Source organism: Physeter macrocephalus, chromosome 10, assembly GCF_002837175.3.
Source record: "Physeter macrocephalus isolate SW-GA chromosome 10, ASM283717v5, whole genome shotgun sequence".
Lineage (NCBI taxonomy): Eukaryota > Metazoa > Chordata > Mammalia > Artiodactyla > Physeteridae > Physeter > Physeter macrocephalus.
This window is the reverse complement of record NC_041223.1, coordinates 65,387,969-65,405,501: the sequence shown is the minus strand read 5'-3', so window position 1 is coordinate 65,405,501 and position 17,533 is coordinate 65,387,969.

The window sequence follows — 17,533 nt, the reverse complement described above, 5'->3', positions numbered from 1 at the left end:
GAAAGCAACAATGAACAACACAATAAATGAAATGAAAAATACTCTGGATAAGATCAAGAGCAGAATAACTGAGGCAGAAGAACGGATAAGTGACCTGGAAGATAAAATAGTGGTAATAACTACTGCAGAGCAGAATAAAGAAAAAAGAATGAACAGAACTGAGGACAGTCTCAGAGACGTATGGGACAACATTAAACACACCAAGATTCGAATTACAGGGGTCCCAGAAGAAGAAGAGAAAAAGAAAGGGACTGAGAACATATTTGAAGAGATTAGAGTTGAAAACTTCCCTAATATGGGAAAGGAAATAGTTAATTAAGTCCAGGAAGCACAGAGAGTCCCATACAGGATAAATCCAAAGAGAAACACGCCAAGACACATATTAATCAAACTATCAAAAATTAAATACAAAGAAAACATATTAAAAGCAGCAAGGGAAAAACAACAAATAACACAAAAGGGAATGCCCATAATGCTAACAGCTGATCTTTCAGCAGAAACTCTGCAAGCCAGAAGGGAGAGGCAGGACATATTTAAAGTGATGAAGGAGAAAAACCTACAACCAAGATTACTCTACGCAGCAAGTATCTCATTCAGTTTTCATGGAGAAGTTAAAACCTTTACAGAGAAGCAAAAGCTGAGAGAGTTCAGCACCACCAAACCAGCTTTACAACAAATGCTAAAGGAACTTCTCTAGGCAAGAAGCGCAAGAGAAGGAAAAGACCTACAAGAACAAACTCGAAACAATTAAGTAAATGGTAAGAGGAACATACATATTGATAATTACCTTAACTGTAAATGGATTAAATGCTCCCATTGTAAATATTTATGCACCCAACATAGGAGCACCTCAATACATAAGGCAAATACTAACAGCCATAAAAGGGGAAATCGACAGTAACACAATCATAGTAGGGGACTTTAACACCCCACTTTCACCAATGGACAGATCATCCAAAATGAAAATAAATAAGGAAACACAAGCTTTAAATGATACATTACACAAGATGGACTTAATTGATATTTATAGGACATTCCATCCAAAAACAACAGAATACACATTTTTCTCAAGTGCTCATGGAACATTCTCCAGGATAGATCATATATTGGGTCACAAATCTAGCCTTGGCAAATTTAAGAAAATTGAAATCATATCAAGTATCTTTTCTGACCACAACGCTATGAGACTAGATATCAATTACAGGAAAAGATCTGTAAAAAATACAAACACATGGAGGCTAAACAATACACTACTTAATAACGAAGTGATCACTGAAGAAATCAAAGAGGAAATCAAAAAATACTTAGAAACAAATGACAATGGAGACACGACGACCCAAAACCTATGGGATGCAGCAAAAGCAGTTCTAAGAGGGAAGTTTATAGCAATACAATCCTACCTTAAGAAACAGGAAACATCTCGAATAAACAACCTACCTTTGCACCTAAAGCAATTAGAGAAAGAAGAACAAAAGAACCCCAAATTTAGCAGAAGGAAAGAAATCATAAAGATCAGATCAGAAATAAATGAAAAAGAAATGAAGAAAACAGTAGCAAAGATCAATAAAACTAAAAGCTGGTTCTTTGAGAAGATAAATAAAATTGATAAACCATTAGCCAGACTCATCAAGAATAAAAGGGAGAAGACTCAAATCAATAGAATTAGAAATGAAAAAGGAGATGTAACAACTGACACTGCAGAAATACAAAAGATTATTAGAGATTACTACAAGCAGCTGTATGCCAATAAAATGGACATCCTGGCAGAAATGGACAAATTCTTAGAAATGCACAAGCTGCCGAGACTGAACCAGGAAGAAATAGAAAATATGAACAGACCAATCACAAGCACTGAAATTGAAACTGTGATTAAAAATCTTCCAACAAACAAAAGCCCAGGACCAGATGGCTTCACAGGCGAATTCTATCAAACATTTAGAGAAGAGCTAACACCTATCCTTCTCAAACTCTTCCAAAAGATAGCAGAGGGAGGAACACTCCCAAACTCATTCTATGAGGCCACCATCACCCTGATACCAAAACCAGACAAAGACGTCACAAAGAAAGAAAACTACAGGCCACTATCACTGATGAACATAGATGCAAAAATCCTCAACAAAATACTAGCAAACAGAATCCAACAGCACATTAAAAGGATCATACACCATGATCAAGTGGGGTTTATTCCAGGAATGCAAAGATTCTTCAATATATGCAAATCAATCAACGTGATACACCATATCAACAAACTGAAGGAGAAAAACCATATGATCATCTCAATAGATGCAGAGAAAGCTTTTGACAAAATTCAACATCCATTTATGATCAAAACCCTGCAGAAAGTAGGCATAGAGGGAACTTTCCTCAACATAATAAAGGCCATATATGACAAACCCACAGCCAACATCATTCTCACTGGTGAAAAACTGAAACCACTTCCACCAAGATCAGGAAGAAGACAAGGTTGCCCACTCTCACCACTCTTATTCAACATAGTTTTGGAAGTTCTAGCCACAGCAATCAGAGAAGAAAAAGAAATCAAAGGAATCCAAACCAGAAAAGAAGAAATAAAGCTGTCACTGTTTGTAGATGACATGATACCCTACATAGAGAATCCTAAAGATGCTACCAGAAAACTAATAGAGCTAATCAATGAATTTGGTAAAGTAGCAGGATACAAAATTAATGCACAGAACTCTCCGGCATTCTTATATACTAATGATGAAAAATCTGAGAGTGAAATTAAGAAAAGACTCCCATTTACCACTGATAAACCCATGCACATATGGTCACCTTATATTTGATAAAGGAGGCAAGAATATACAGTGGAGAAAAGACAGCCTCTTCAATAAGTGGTGCTGGGAAAACTGGACAGCTACATGTGAAAGTCTGAAATTAGAACCCTCCCTAACATCATACACAAAAATAAACTCAAAATGCGTTAAAGACCTAAATGTAAGGTCAGACACTACCAAACCCTTAGAGGAAAACATAGGCAGAACACTCTATGACATAAATCACAGCAAGATCCTTTTTGACCCATCTCGTAGAGAAATGGAAATAAAAACAAAAATAAACAAATGGGACCAAATGAAACTTAAAAGCTTTTGGACAGCAAAGGATACCATAAACAAGACCAAAAGACAACCCTCAGAATGGGAGAAAATATTTGCAAATGAAGCAACTGACAAAGGATTAATCTCCAAAATTTATAAGCAACTGATGCAGCTCAATAACAAAAAACCAAAAACCCAATCCAAAAATGGGCAGAAGAACTAAATACACATTCCTCTAAAGAAGATATACAGATTGCCAACAAACACAGGAAAGAATGCTCAACATCATTAATCATTAGAGAAATGCAAATCAAAACTACAATGATATATCATCTCACACTGGTCAGAATGGCCATCTTCAAAAAAATCACAAACGATAAATGCTGGAGAGGGGTGTGGAGAAAAGGGAACACTCTTGCACTCCATCTTCAAAAAAATCTAGAAACAATAAATGCTGGAGAGGGTGTGGAGAAAAGGGAACACTCTTGCACTTCTGTTGGGAATGTAAATTGATACAGCCACTGTGGAGAACAGTATGGCAGTTACTTAAAAAACTACAATTAGAACTACTGTACGACCCAGCAATCCCACTACTGGGCATATACCCTGAGAAAACAATAATTCAAAAAGAGTCATGTACCAAAATGTTCATTGCAGCTCTATTTACAATAGCCAGGACGGGAAGCAGCCGCATGGCACAGGGAGATCAGCTAGGTGGTTTGTGACCACCTAGAGGGGTGGGATAGGCAGGGTTGGAGGGAGGGAGATGCAAGAGGGAAGAGATATGGGAACATATGTATATGTAAAACTGATTCACTTTGTTGTAAAGCAGAAACTAACACAGCATTGTAAAGCAATTATACTCCAATAAAGATGTTTAAAAAAAAATGACAGGAACTAACAAGTGTTGGCAAGGGTGTGCAGAAAAGGGAAGCCTTGTGAAAAAAAAAAGAACAAAAGGAAACAATGTCTAAAGAACTAAACAAAGCATGAAAATATGTCTCACTTAGTGTGAGAAGAGCAAAAAAGAAACAGAAATTTTTAAAACTGGACCAAGTAGAAATTCTGGAGTAAAAAAGTACAATAACTGAACTGAAAGATTCACTAAAGCAGATATGAACAGGCAGAAAAAAGAATCAGCATACTTGAAGATAGGTTAATTGAGATTATCCAGTCTAAAGGACAGAAAGAAAAAACAATGAACAGAGCCTAGGAGACATATGGAATACATGTAAGCCCACCAACATATACTTAACAAGAGTCCCAGAAGTAGAAGATAAAGGGAAAATGGCAGAAAGAATATTTTAAGATAAATGGTTGAAAAATTTCCCCAATTTAATGAAAAACATGAATCTCCACATCCAAATAGCCAAGCAAACTCAAAGTAGGATAAATTCAGAATAATCCACAACAAGATATATCGTAGTCAAACTGCTAAAAGCAAAAGCCAAAGAGAGAATCTTGGAAGCATCAAGGTCAAAATGAACATGTGCAAGGGATCCTCATTAAGATTAACAGCTGCATTATCATGATCACAAACCATGGAGGCAAGAAGGCAGTGGGACAGCATATTCAAAGCGCTAAAAAAAAGAAAAGGAATGTCAACCAAAAATTCTATTTCCACTAACATTATGTATCGAAAATAAAGGGAAAAGTAAAGAGATTACAGAGAAATAAAACTAAAAGTATCACTAGCAATTCTTCTCTACAAGAAACACTAAAGAAAGTCCTAGCTGAAATGAAAGGACACTAGATAGTAAGTGGAATTCACATGAAGAAGAAAAGAACACTGGTACAGGTAGCTCACTAAACAAAAGTATAAATACATTTTTTTGTAATTCTTTTTTCCTTCTACCTGACTTAAATTACAACTATATAAAGAAATCATTATAAATCTCTGTTGATGAATAAAAATATGTAATCTGTAAGATGTAACCTGTATGAAAACAATAGCACAAATGTAGAGAAGGCAATGAAGCAACATTTGATTAATTTTCTATCTACTATTGAATTAAATTGGTATTAATTTTGACTAGATATTTATAATCTCTAGATGTCAATTGTAAGCCACAGAGAAACCAATAAGAAATCAATAAAGCTCAAAAAAATTAGTAATAAGTGACAAGGAAATTTCTTGCTACACTAATAAATATCTATTTAATATAAAGAAGGCAGTAAAGGAGGAACAGATGAACAAAAATTACAGAGGTATCTGGAAAACAAATAGCAAAATGAAAGGCATAACTCTTAACTTAGTGATTACATTAAATGTAAATGAATTAAACACTCCAATTAAATGACAGAAATAGGCAAGATAGATTTTTTTTTAAAAAATGAAACTTGATCCAACAATATGTTGTCTACAAAATATACGTTTTATTTCAAAGACACCAAAAGATTGAAAGTAAAATGATCAAAAAATATGCACACAGAAAACAAAGAAAAAAGTGGCCACACTTATGACAGAAAAAAAAGCCTTAAAAAAAAACTATTAACAAGGACAAAGTAAGACATTTTTAATAGTAAAAATGTCAATACATCAAGAAGATAGAAAAAAATAAAAACATATGCACTGAACACCAAAGCTCCAAAATACATGAAGCTAAAACTGAAAGAATTGAAGAGAGAAAGAGACAATTGAACAATATTTTTTGAAGACTCAAATATCCCACTTTCAGTAATGGATAGATCAACTGGGAAGAAGATCAACAAGAAATAGAAGATCTGAAACAATCAGAACTAATAGGAATCACTTTAACCATCAATAGCAGAACACACATTTTTCTCAAGGGCAGAGGACACATTCTCCAGGATAGACCCTATTTTAGACCATAAAAAGGGCCTCAATATACTTAAGATGACTGAGTAATACAAATGTACTTTCCAGCTACAATTGAATAAAATTGTGAATCAAAAACAAGGAATTTGGGGACATTCACAAATATGTGGACATAACACAGCTATAAACAACTACTGGGTCAAAAAAACTACAAAGGGAAATGCAAACTACTTAGAGATAAATGAATGAAAATGAAAACACAACAAAACAAAACTCATGGGATGCAGCAAAAGCAGGGCTTAAAGGAAAATTTAAAGTTATGTCTATATTGTAAACTAAGAGAGATCTCAAATCAACAACCTAAGCTTCCACTTTAAGGCACTAGAAAAAAGAGGAAACTAAACTCAAGGCAAGGAGAACAAAGGACGTAGTAAAGATTAGATTGGATACAAATGACACAGAAAACAGAAAACCAATAAAGAAAATCAACAAAACCAAAGTTGGTTCTTTGAAAAGAGTTTTGAAAATGACTAAACCTTTAGCTAGACTGATCAAGAAAAAAGAAAGAAGACTCAAATTACTAAAAGCAAGGATTACTAAGAAATATAAGGTTTATAAAGGACTACAAACCTAACAATTGCATGACAAAATGTCAGAAAACCTAAATGAAATGGACAAATGCCTAGAGAGACACAAACTACTGAAACTGACCCAAGAATAAATAGAACATCCGAATAGATATATAAAAACTAAAGAGTCTGAATTAGTAATAAAATAAATATTCCCCCAAAAAAAATACCAAGTCCAAATGGCTTGATTGGTAAATTCTTCCAGGATGACTATAATAAAAAAGACAGATAATAACAAGTGTTGACAAGCATGTGGAAAAATTGGAGCCCTCATACATGAGTGGGATTATAAATGGTCACAACTGCTTTGGAAACCATGTTGGCAATTGCTCAAAATGTTAAACATAGAATTACCATATGACCCAGCAATTGACTTGCTTTGGACAACAATACTTTAAGAGATGCAATGCAAGCAGAAGCTTAAAATGTACTTGTTAGTTGGGACTGCTTACTTCTGCCTCTGTAATCAATATGCGATGAGTGTGCCCAGCCTAGTCTAGTGGTCCCAGGAGGAAAAGGGGAAAGGTATGAATCAAAGCCATCCCAGCCAAGCCTCACCTAGATCAGATATGACCTACAGCTTCTCTGCAGCCAGGGAACATGTGAATGGATGCTTACTGTTTAAAATTACTGATATTGTGTGATTTATTTTATGCAATAGCAAACCAATTTATTTTATCTTTCCTCTTAGTTGTCCATAAAGCTTGGAAGTAACAGAATTAGTTGATCTCAAAAAACTGGTACAATTCTAAAAAATATTGATTATAGTACTATATCATTGAAACAATCTTGAAAAAGAATAAATGGGGGCTTCCCTGGTGGCACAGTGGTTGAGAATCCGCCTGCCGATGCAGGGGACATGGGTTCGTGCCCCGGTCTGGGAAGATCCCACATGCCGCGGAGTGGCTGGGCCCGTGAGCCATGGCCGCTGAGCCTGTGCGTCCGGAGCCTGTGCTCCACAACGGGAGAGGCCACAACAGTGAGAGGCACGCATACCACAAAACAAAAAAAAACAAAACAAAACAAAACAAAGAATAAATGGAACATGATCCATACATTCATCTTGATATAAACAACTCCTTGACACGTCAAATTTTAGTATATAATGAAAAATAAATGTCCATCAATCAGATAGTTTTTAATATTTATCATTCATTCCATTTCATTACTCAACCTGAAGTATACTGCCCTCTCCTGAATTTCCCCAATTCTTGTCTTTCCAAATTCACACATCTTTTCTGCCATAAATTTAAACTTTTATTTACAATAATGTGATATCATCAAATTAGATTTTAAATTGCCTTAAATATTGTAGACACAGTCTCCTTTGTGCACTCTTACATACTACAAAAGATCAATTAGTAGTTGTATATTTGTTTTGCTACGGCTGGCATCACAACATTTCAACTAGCTAAGGCTGGCCCCATATCTAAACCTGGTTGAATAAATATAATTACTGTTTTTAAAATTTTATGTAATTATACATACTCTAAGTCATTAAACCAGTCATTAAATTAAAATCCAGCTTATACTATTTTACTCAACCATATATTTCTTTTTTTATATTTGTAAATCACTTCAACCTCAGGATTAACGCTTCTTTAAAAGGTTACCTACAAAATATTCTGACTGATAGACTGTTCCTCTTAGGTGGACTATTTTGCTTCTAACCCTCTAAAATCTGTAGATAATGCCCATTTTGGCTCCTTATCTTTTAAACTGTACATTTTTTGTCTCATTAGATGAATCAGAGAGCCATCAACGTTCTTTGTGGAGTCAGAAAGAATTGTTCATGGCAAATTTTAATATTGAAGCTATATCCATGCACAAATGCACAGACCCAGATTGTACTTTTAAACCCATTTTTTTGAAATGTAAAATATGGTTCTGTAATACGAGTCTCAAACAGCTTTCACTGTGTTTTCGACTCTGAAGTGAATTTGTTTATGTAATCTCATATTAATGCAAAAGGAAATAAGGTAGAAAAAGTATACTTTCTTTAAGACAGATTTCTGAAGTTAGTTTGATCTTTCATCCTCAGTAACTTCAGATGCCATAGCAACAAAACATTCTTTACTATTGAGAAAAATTGTCATTCACCTGCCAGACATGCTGCTGATTTAATGCATAATGGTTAGGGAAGTGGAGTAAGGCAATCTCCTCACGATCTAAGATCCACAGATCCTTGATGGCACCTGCCACCCCATCCTTTGCACACAACAACAAATTTTTCAAACTTATTCTGATGTTTTCCATGAGAGAAAAAGATGCCATACTCTATCAAATAATTTTTAAAACTGAGTACGTACTGTGTGCCAAGCTGGGCCAGGAGCACACAAATATTTTGCTACTTCCTTAACCTCGGGTTCCAATCTGGATAGGACTTAGGCAACAGCAATAAAAGAAGAAACTGTTTTTACTCCTTCATTTTATAAACTATGTTTTCAAAATATCTTCTGTGATTCACATAGTCAAGTTAAAATGTTATGCAGAAACTATTGTGTTTGGCAAAATAAGGACCCCTGAAAGATATACCCAGGCTAAAATCACAGTCTGTGAATATGCTGCCTCACATGGCAAAAGGGACTCTGCCCATGTGAGTAACTTAAGGATATTGAAATGGTCATATTATCTTGAATATCCAAATTGGTCTGATTAAATCACGAGAGTTCTTGTAAAAGGGAGGCTGATGTGATGATCAAAGCAGAGGTAGAGATGATGTGAGGCTAAAAGCCAAAGAAGGAAGGCAGCCTCTAGAAGCTGAAAAAGCCAGGAAATAAATTCTTCCGTCCAGCCTCCAGAAGGCATGCAGTCTTGACAACCCCTTGATTTTAGCCTAGTGGAACTGATTCCCTGAGAACCACTGTATGCTGTTGGTGGGAATGTAAACTGATGCAGCCACTGTAGAAAACATTATAGAGGTTTCTCAGAAAACTAAAATAGAACTATCATATGACCTAGCAATTCCACTCCTGGGTACATATCCCCAAAAAGATAAAGACACTAATTCAAAAAGATACATGCATCCCAATATTCATAGCAGCATTATTTACAATTGCCAAGACATGGGAGCAACCTAAGTATCCATCAACATATGAATGGGTAAAGAAGATGTGATATACACACGTACACAATGGAATACTCAGCCATAAAAAGAATGAAATTTTGCCATCTGCAGCAACATGGATGGACTTGGAGGGCATTATGCTAAGTGGAATAAGTCAGAGAGATAAAGACAAATACTGTATGATATCACTTATATGTGGAATCTAAAAAATACAACAAACTAGTGAATATAACAAAAAAGAAGCAGACTCACAGATACAGAGAATAAACTAGTGGTTACTGGTGGGGAGAGAGAAGGGGCAGGGGCATTAAAGGGGTAGAGGATTAAGAGCTACAAATAATTAGGTTTAAAATAAGCTACAAGGATATATTGTACAACACGGGGAATATAGCCAATATTTTATAATAACTATACATAGAGTATAACCTTTCAAACTTGTGAATCACTATATTGTACACCTGTAATTTATATAATATTATAAATCAACTATACTTCAATTAAAAACAAAGCAAAAAAAAGGAAGAAAGAAACTGATTTCATATTTCTTTAGAATTACAAAATAATAAATTTGTGTTTGAGAAAAGCCACTAAATTTGTGGTAATTCAGCAATAGAAAACAATAAATCCATCATCCCACAAGTAGTGCTTTTTTTCTGTCCTACTATAATTGTCATTAAGAGATAATACATCTTGGGAGACTTTACTAAAAACTATAGCCCCTTATAGACTGGTCCTGAATTTATCTACATATACCTTCCAGGAGAAATATAGGGAATAATTTAAATGCTCCTTACATTTAACGTTTTAGGTGTGATGCTGTAGTTTCATTCAAACATAAGCAAAGTGATTTAGTATGTGCTTAGCAACAAAATCTGTGTAGTTTTTACAGTCTTCTCTTAAAATAGAGATCTCTCAACCAACTATTTTTTTTCTTATAAGAAATGACAGTGAAGATGGTGGGAGGGTGTTTATTTAAAAATCTTTGCAATATATCTAATTTATCACTCCATCTTCTAAAAACCATTATCAATTTTCATGAACATCAGTTCTGAGAGCAAGAGAATGAACAACAAGAGTACATGTGCATGTGTGCATACACCCAGACACACACACACACTCACACACACACGTGCACACACACATTCACAGAGGCTTCCTTAAAAACCAGATGTAAATTAGGCATCAGAATGCACCCAAGGACAAACATTTTTCTCGCAAAATCTGAAAACACTTTCAAAACACCTCAAATGCTTTCTTGTATCAAAACTGGAAAAAACAGAAAAACAATATTTAAGGAGCAGGAAAGAATACAAGAAATCCATATGATACATTGCTTCATAAATTGTTTAGTTGAATATCCTGTAACAGGTTTGACTTACATTACCTCCATTATTTCTCTTTCAAATAAAACTACTAAGAATGAGTAGTCTATTGATTAAAAATATGTGAAATTTAAATGTTCCGGTTTAAACGGTCTAATGTTTGTGTCTCCTAGCTCAAAAGTAGACTGGTGACTACAGGGAAAGAAAATTTTGCATATCAAAACTGGACTGAAAGAGAAAAGATTTAATTGAACATCAATTAATTCATCCACTTAAATTTTTTGTGCATCAAATGTATGCCAGACATTAGGGCTGGAGACACAACAGTGACAAAACAAAGTTTGTCCTCATGAAGCTTAAATACATCTTTCAGAATATTTAAAATGTTATCCAGATACCATATCTGACAGTAATAGATTTATCTACATTGCTGTTTCCCTTAAAATCTGTATGACAATACAGACTATGACAGTACCATGGTTAATCAAAATTAGGTAGTTCAAGTCCGTTTCCAGAATGCCAGGCAATAATCTTCATTTCTCCCTTTAAATGCTTATGAAAGGGGCAAAACAACTTCTTTTTCTTTTCCAACTTAGCCTTCTCCAATTATTATATGAGTACCATGGCTTTTGATCATTTATCCACTTAAGGTTATTACTGATTTCTCTAAACTTTCCTTGAAAAAATGTAGAGTGGAATTATTTGGCCAAGCTCTCAAGGTGCCACACAATTACATAGATTCATCTTCAGTTCACTTGCAAAAGGTATTAAAGCTCATTTTGCAAATTACTTGATCACATAGAAAACCAAGAACCACCAACAGACTTTACTGATTCTGTAACTAATCTGGCACATGTTAACTGTCGGCTACTAATCCTTAATATAACCCTCTAAAATCTGGAAACACAATTACTCTTCAAAACTTTAAGAAAAGATCTTTCAAAATGAAAATTATAACTCCTTTTGATCAGATGTTTGTAAATTATTTTTGTTAATTTCATTTTTTTTTATGTTTCTAGCTCACTTTTCCTATCATGTCCTTTTCATTGAGTGTGTAAGATACCTTTATGGATTTAAAAAAGTGTAGCCCTTTCTTGTGCTATATATGGTTTAATAATATTTGAGTTTTCTATTTTCATTTTAACTCAGTTTGTGTTGTTTTGGCCAATTCAATTTTATTGGTATTGCATTTAATTCACAGATAAGTTTAGGGAGAATTGACAAAATTATGTAATTGAATGCTTACGTGTAGGAAGGTGATATGACTTCATTTACTCAAGTAAATTTATGATCCTCAGGAGATGTTTAAACTTAACTTGATAAAAATTCTGCACTTTTCTCATTTACTTCATTCCTTAGTATTAAATATTTTTGCTTGCTATTATAGATGGGATTATTTTAATCAACACATTTTCTAAGTGAAATTTATAAATATATATTAAATCTTTTGCATTTGTTTACATACTTTGTGACTTTATTTCATTATTAAGACTTTTTTTCTGGCATTTAATATTATGATTCTAGTCAGAACAAATTTATTTATGTATATGTGAAGAAAAAGGTACACAAGTTGATACATGGTAGATTCTATCCTTCATCTTGAGATTCAACATTTTAGTATATATCTGGATATTGGTAACTTTTCATAAGCTTTGTCTGCAAAATAGTGAGCCCTTTTGTTTTAAATATCTATAGAAAGTGTAAATTATAGAGCTGGCTCTCCAATACAGGTGCCACAAACATATGTTCCTAATTCAATTTTAGTTAATTGACATTAAATAAAACTAAAAATTCAGTTTTTCAGTCACATCACATTTGACACATTTAGATTGTTCATCAGCCACATGTGGCTGGTGGACACATCATTGGACAGAGCAGAATGATATTGTTATTATTGAGAAAATTCCTACTTGTTTTTGTTGGCACGTAAGGTAGAGGCTGTGGAGTCAATCTGACTGTCTTTGGATTTGAGCTCCACCACTTCATAGCTATGAAAACTTGTTCAAGTTGTGTAAAATCTTTAAGCTGTAATTTACTTTTCTGTAAATAATGATACTAATAGTGCTTAATGGGATAATTTAACGATTAAATAAAATAATATTTATAAAGCAGCTAACATAATAACTGGCACATAATGGGTCCTCAGTATATGTCAGCTAATATGTTATTTATACTATTTACTTACTTCCATTTGTTTGTTCTATTTTTTAGAAGAATCATTTTCCCATGTATTTCCCTCCATTGTTAATCTCTTATCCACCACCCAACACAACTAAATTTTTTCCTGCACTTTCTCACATGCATTTTTTATTTCCTTTTGGAATATTTTCTCAATATTTTACTCCAATATGATTTGATTTACTATTGGGCCAATTTTGTTCTTTAAAATAAATGCTTTAGATTTTACTATATATTTTTATTTCTCTAAACCACTTTTTAAAAACTTTTCCTCTACCCATTATATCTGTCTGTTTTGTGGTATTTTGTTTTTGTTTTTTTACCACCTCAGTTTCCCTCAGCTTTCAGTGGTGTAGTGTACTGATTAAAATTATAGGCTGTAGAGTCATATTGCCTAAGCTCAACTAGTAAAACAATGAGGAGATATTCACTTTGAGCCTCAATCTCTTCATCTATAAAATAAAAATATTTATAGTAGGATAGCTGAGACGATGAGATGTGATAATATATGTAAAGTTATTTAGTACATTATATAAAATAAAGACAGTAATTTTCATTTTATCATTATTATTATTCCTATTATTACTTACGGATTCATAGAATTTATGTTTGGTTTGATTTTCTTGAGGCAATTGCTTGAGGCAATAGCAATTGCTCCATAAAATACACTGTTTCTCTTGAACTGATTGGCTTCACAAGCAGCTTCCTTTTTTAAAAAAAAAAAATAAATTTATTTATTTATTTATTTGGCTGAGTTGGGTCTTCGTTGCTGCGCACGGGCTTTCTCTAGTTGCGGCGAGTGGGGGCTACTCTTCGCTGCAGCACGTGGGCTTCTCATTGCGGTAGCTTCTTTTTGTGGAGCACAGGCTCTAGGGGCATGGGCTTCAGTAGCTGCGGCATGTGGGCTCAGTAGTTGTGGCTCATGGGCTCTAGAGCGCAGGGTCAGTAGTTGTGGCACATGGGCTTAGTTGCTTTGCAGCAGGTGGGATCTTCTCCGACCAGGCCTCAAACCTGCATCCCCTGGGGTTACACTGGCAAGCGGATTCTTAACCACTGTGCCACCAGGGAAGTCCAGCAGCTTCCTTCTTTTGTGCCACCAGGGAAGTCCAGCAGCTTCCTTCTTTATCTCTTGATTGTTATGTTTTTCTTCCTTTAATTCCTAAGATGTTTAGAGAGGTGCCATCCTCATGTAAGGAGGGTAGAGACTATATTGACCTGAGAGTTGTAAAGACTACGATTAAACACTACTTTGGCAAAGAGCAGTACCTTGTTTACATGCATGCTCCTAAGACTCTGGACTCTGTGTCTGGTCCCAGTGTGTATTCTCCAGGTACAAATATATTTTCTGTGAATTCTTCTCAGGTCACTGCCTTACTGACTCAGTGCTATAAGAAAAATCTTCTTATAGAATTTACACATACGGGACTGATGAATACATTTGTATATCTGGTCCAAAACTTCAAGGGCTTTAACATTTAAGGGAGACCATGGGAAACCTCTGGAGGTAACTTTATCTCTCATTGGATCTTTCATTGAAATTTTGAAACTACTGCACAAATGGGTCAACCTTTTCTACCTTGCTTTTTAACTGGCCTTGTCCAGGTTCCAGCTACACATTGTGTTATGTTCAGCGTCCTTCCAAAAGCTTCCATTTCTGAGTTGGGGGAATGGCATCTGCATTACTTTCCTAAAACTGCTGTAACAAACTACCACAAATTGGGTGGCTTAAAGTAACAGAAATTTATTCTCTAGAGGCTAGAAGTCCAAAGTGGAGGCATTAAGGAGCTACACTCTCTTTGATAGCCGTTGGGGAGAACCCGTTCCACACCTTTTTCTTAGTTTCTGGTGTTGCTGGCAATCCTTGGTATTCCTTGGTTCACAGATGCATCACTTCAATCTCTGCCTCTGTCATCACATGACATCCTCTTCTGTGTCTCTGTCTCTATAGGTCTTCTTTTCTTATAAGGAGACATGCCATATTGGATTAAGGGCCCACTCTACTCCACTATGACCTCTTAACTACAACAACATTATTTACAAATAAGATCACATTCTGGGGTTTAGGAAGAATACAGATTTTTGGGGGGAAATACTATACAACCCAGTACCGTCCCCAACTATTCCCTACTAGGTGTGCTCTTTCAGTGTGGGAAGTGTTCTTCCAATTATAAATAAGCTGACTATACTAATCTATAGACCGATCAACCTGCTTCTGATAATTGTTCCTCTTAGTTGGCAATATGGTTCTAATTAGAGTGCCCTTTCCCTTTTCCCTGGACAATTCTTACCTCAAATTCTAGCCCCTCAAGTTTATATTGAATTCTTTTGGCTTCATGAAATCTTTTCACTGTGCTACTATTGAGAGCCTAATTCTCTTGATGTATAACTTAACATATGCTTCCTCTTCCACTTCTATTTTGGTGGCTTTGAAATGCTACTAAGTCATGAGAGTGAAAAGGGTAATCAATTTTGAACATGTGTTTGTCTAACTAATGTCCTCTAATAAGGAAGGGCATTTACTAACATAACCTTAACTAAATAAAGCTAGGTCCTTCTATTGGGAAAGCCATCCTATTTTTCTTGAATAAGGGATGGGTGAACGTAATAAAGAAGGAAGTCTCCTGTCTAACCACCTAGATAAGGAGATTAAATCTTGGGAATTGTTTGGCTTGTTTTTGCCAGAGTTGGATTACTCTCATATATTTGTTCCACAAGGCACTTATTTTAAGTGACAGAAAAGGCCAAAGTCAAGTTCTGCCCTATTGATTTTACAAACACTAATAACAATACAAAAGTACCTAAAAAAGAGCTGAGACATTAATTTAAAGATAGAAGACTGGATACATGAAAGACTCACTCAGAGCACCCTCAAAAATGGTAAATAAGTCCAGAAAAATCTACAAAGTTGAGGAATAGAGAACATTAAAATATAATTTTCATAAGTAAAAGCAGATGAGCAAAGAATACCTGACTTATCAGAAGTGAGAAAGCATCAGAAAGGAAAGCAATATTTTCTGCACAGCCACCCAAAGGGGTTTGGGTTGGTGGCAAAAGCAGTCACTGAAAAGCTGTTGAATTTGGGGCTGGAAACAGGAGACTTGGCTACAAGTCTATATAAAAAGTTTTCAGATTGCCAGAGGTCCTCTATAGTGATGGCAGATTGGAGAGATTAACAGAGGGTATATGGATTGAAGGACACTAGGCCCAGTGTAGGCTGGCATATTACGCTCAAAAGAGGGTAATAACATTTACTTGCTGAATTCTGTGATTCCCAGCACTCCTCTCTCAGCCATGTCTAGAATGTTAGCAGACTGGTTTATTATTCAAGGTATGGAATTAGGAATTTTGCTACTCAAAATCTAACCATTGCAAGAAGAGATATGTACATTAGAGGTCCCCAGTGAAATGGTCCAGTCAAAGTAGCCAAATATGAAGTTCACATTTAGTGTGCTGCGCCTGCACTCAGAATCTCCAAATAGTTTTTTGGTCCTTCATTCTTAACTACGAGCAGTCAGTGATTTGCCTTTATCTGAGAAATAAATCTAACCTGAAAGACAAAGACCAGAAGGAAAAAAATAAACAAACAAACAAACAAATAACAAGATTGGAAGAAAATATATTTTGTAGGAGGGAGAGAATTTGAAAAAAAGTGAAAATAAAAACTATTATTCTAAGAGAAATTAAAGAAAATATCACCCATAAAATAAAATAAAAGCAGTTGCTATAAAAATTTTCTGAGACAAATACCATATGATATCACTTATATGTGGAATCTATAACATGACACAAATGACGTTATCTTTGAAACAGAAACAGACTCACAGTCATAGAGAACAGACTTGTGGTTGCAAAGTGGGGGAGGAGTGTGGGGGAGGGATGGACTGGGAGTTTGGGGTTAGCAGATGTAAATGATTATATATAGGATGGATAAACAACAAGGTTCTACATTATAGTGCAGGGAACTATATTTAATATCCTGTAATGAACCATAATGGAAAAGAATGTGTGTGTGTGTCTGTGTGTGTGTGTATCTCAATCACTTTGCTGTACAGCAGAAATTAACACAACATTGTAAATCAACTATACTTCAATGAAATAAATTTAAAAAATTTTTCCGAGATAAAAACTGAGTTCTCAGAAACACAAAGCATAGTAGCAAAAAATGAAAAACTTAACAGGAAGATTGAAAGATAAATGTGCCACCTTTCTGAAGTATTAAAAGTTTTTACATTTTTACTCTAACAGATACTTTACAGGTGATTTGGAGATTGAATTTCAACCCAGGTTTTACCAGGATAGAAATACTTCGGAAGAACATCAGTTGAAAATTGATAGGTCTCAATCAAAAAAGTTCTTGATATCAAACATTAAGACTATCTTAAATAAAAAGAAAAAAATTACCATTTAAAAACAGCTGATTTTTAAACCCTTATGATCATTATTAAAAATCACACATGTATCTTGGCGGCATTATCCTAAAAGGTGGAATAGGAGCTTGTCTG